The sequence below is a fragment of the Austrofundulus limnaeus genome, unplaced genomic scaffold (genome assembly GCF_001266775.1).
Source record: "Austrofundulus limnaeus strain Quisiro unplaced genomic scaffold, Austrofundulus_limnaeus-1.0 Scaffold83, whole genome shotgun sequence".
Taxonomy (NCBI): Eukaryota; Metazoa; Chordata; class Actinopteri; order Cyprinodontiformes; family Rivulidae; genus Austrofundulus; species Austrofundulus limnaeus.
In genome coordinates, this window is record NW_013952485.1 from 574909 (window position 1) to 578527 (window position 3619).

Consider the following 3619-nt stretch of genomic DNA (forward strand, 5'->3'; position numbering starts at 1 on the left):
TAAAAATTCTATATCTTTTCTGTTGGGTACCGGCTCCGTTTATATTCCATGTGACAAACTTTAAACAACCCATCGCAGTATTTGTGAGAATAAAATCAAACTACGCCCGTTATCATAACAGTAGGGCCACTCAGAGACAGTCATTGACAGTGAGTGATGATTAGTCAAGATTTTGAGAATACCTATGTAGCATGTAAGATATATAAAAATGTATGTGATATGTTTGAAGTTAAATGAAGCATATGTTTTATTATTAAGTATTTGGGTTTGTGGAATATGAGCATGTGTGGGTTTGTGCGCCTGTGTATAAGTATTTGTTGTGTTAGAAATAAAGAAATAAGAGAAAAAAATAATATGATAGTAAAGAGATTAGAAAAAACAAAACAAATAGAACAGAAAACGAACAGAAAAAAGAAGAACATCATCTCAAGGTAAAAGCTGGCTGTGTGTGACGTCGAGGTCTTCAGAACGCTTCGCCCTTCTGCTTAAACCCACATTATTTAAGATAAAGTATAAGAAAGCTAACATCTTTCTTCCTCCTTTTTCCTTAACCTCTTCCTTGCCAACTCCTAAGATGAACAGCCTCAAATGTCTGGTGTTTAACATCTAAACTGACGTTTGTGTTTCTATTTAAGTGTGGTTAACAATTAAGAAGTTAAAAGCTTGTTATTGTTGGTCCCAAAACTTTATATGAAATTAATTGTTCACAATCAGGTGTACTCTAGTTAAATTTATATGATTTGTAAAATAAATGATCGCATATTATGGTTCAAATCAACATTCACTGACTGAGAGTTACTTTTGTGTCCATTCATTTTTGCACTAAAGAAATGTTTATCCAAAAATAAAAGAGATCCTTGCTAATTAAATTACTCTTATAACCTTGTTATAAGAAGTGTAAGCTGAACCCTTACAAACGGTGCAGAATTGCGTCCTTTTTAGTGGATAAATATTTCTGTTTGTGCAAAATATTGAATGTGTTAAACTGCTGGTTGGCATTGTTTTTATGTCATTTCTGAATGACTCATAATAGCAAATTGTCTTGGCTGATGGTGTTCAGAATACTACAGGTTACTGCAGGCTTTTTTTCTGTCGTTATAGTTACAAAAGGTTGCTATTAAAAAATAAAAACAAGCAAATCTTTAAAACAGTTGCTTATCAATGCCGTGTTGATCTGTCAGTGAGCTGACGTCACGCAGAGCAGCTGTTATCTGTCTCAGTGAAGCTGAAGATGTGTTCCTTAAAACTAGGCTTAAAAAGCTGGTTTTTCATCTAAACTGCGCTAGAAGGCAAGGTTATGATTATTTCATGCATTTTGTCTAATAATGGACAATCTACTTGGATCCATATGAACCAGACGTAAACATCTTTGGAAAAAATGTTTTTATGATGTGTTCGGCTTACATCACTGAATGCCGCCTCGCCTGTCAGGGTATTCAAATGTAGGTCACACTCCATTTAACAATAGATATAAGAAGGCCACTTATTAAAATTGTTACGCGTTATTCATTTTGACTTGAATAACTTGCATGGAGTGATTAATAACAGGTGTTATGCCCAGAAACGCATGCCTGCCCAAAATTACATCCCCTCCCGCGGGAGCGCGCATCGCTCTAAAGTCTCGCATATTGACGAGAAAACGGACTGAAATATGACAGAAGAGGAAATTTTAAAGATATTTGTAACATTATCATGTTTCTTAACCATGTAATCCCTAAAATGGTGGGCTTTATTTCACAAATTACTTGAAATAAATATGGTTTTTACACCTTTATTGACACAAATGAGTGTTAACATTTTTCAGTTTGTGTCTGTTGAAAATGTTCTCCACAATTGGTTTGATATTCTCTGCTTCTTCTTTTGATACCATAATGGCTTAAAAACATTACAAAACAAGAGGCCCACTATGTAGAACATTTTACGTCATGCTTAACTTTCTAGTCTGTTAATGTAGGAGGGAATACATTTTAATTTATGAGCCTGAAAATATTTGCATCCATCCTGTTGATATAAAATTATAGCATTAGCTCAGAGAACAAGTGTCATTACGTAGAAAAGGTGAAATCCTTTCAGCTCTTTATTTCTCCAAGTTAGCACAGGGATGCATTTTTGGACAATTTGCATTTCTAGCCTGCTATGATATGCATCCCCTCTTTATTTTCCCCAAATATTATCCTATTGATTTAAAACTTATACCAGTAGTTTACAGAACTACTCTGATTATGTAGAAAAAGTTATTTCACTCTTAACTCTTTCATTCTCCAATTTAGCACAGGGATGCATTTTTGGACAATTTGCATTTCCAGCCTGCTACGATATGCATCCCCTCTCTATTTTCCTCAAATATTATCCTATTGATATAAAACTTATACCAGCAGTTCATGGAACTATTCTGATTATGTAGAAAAAGGCATTTCTATATTATAACTGTCGCAAAGATACTGAAGGAAGTAAATTTGATATGCAACCTTGTAGCATGTACAAACAATTTTTATTTTCGTTTTACATAAATATTAAATCACTTTTTTATTAAATTAAACAAATGAATATTCAAAACAGCAACCTTTTTAGAAAACAGTTTACTTATATTAAAAATTAAAACTACAAATGAATTGAACTGTAACATGTAAAGAATGTTGGTGCAAGCACAACAGCTAAATGCACATTGCACAGCAGTACTCTGTGTCAGTTGGTGGGAATTTAACGCATCCTTGGTGGGACCACCAGTTGCATCTGTCACATGCGATCTGTAAATAAAAAAATCAAAATGGTCAAATAACAACATAAAGAATATTTTTATTTCCTTATTTGTTTACTAAAGTTGATACTGGGTTTTGTCAACATAAAGCTTATTATTAATCATCAATTTTTTTTGTAGCTCATTTTTTGAGAAGGCGACATCATGTTCCTGACATGTAAGGAGGTAGAAATAATTCTAGGACCATAAGCAACTGATTTTAAGAATCATTTTATGACTGTACTTAAAAAAATTAAACTTTCAACTTACCTGCCTTGGTTGTTTATTTATTTTATTTTAATTTATTTTTGTATATGTAAGTACTTTGCAACCATTTTAAGGATAGTATATGGGTTGTTAACTTTATTTTGTAATGCATTATGTTGTTGTCTTACCCACAGATCTTCTGTGTCCTCACAGTGTCTGCAAACGTCCTCCACTGACTCTACAGAAAATCAAACAACAATTATCCTCTCTTTATATCTCATTTGTCTATTCATCCCTTTTTGATAATGTTTGATCTCATAAACAAATACAAGTAATATAATCGGCACATAATTTTGGCATATTAGGCAGGCACACATGGTGTCTATCTAATCACGAAATGAAGAAGATATGTATTTAATGTATTTCTGTGATTTATGGTCACTGTATTTCTCACCGTTTATGCTAACAAATGATTTGAGTACCTTTAAAAATATTAACATTGTCCGTTGTTCTGTTGATATTCCATTCACATAAAGGAAACAATGGGAATGTTTTTAAAGTAATACATTCAGAAAAAATACAGATAAGTTTAAAGATTATTTTAAGAAAAATAAGTTAACTAGTATCATAAGAACAGCTAGAAAAGAATACTATAATAAAATATTGGAAAATAAT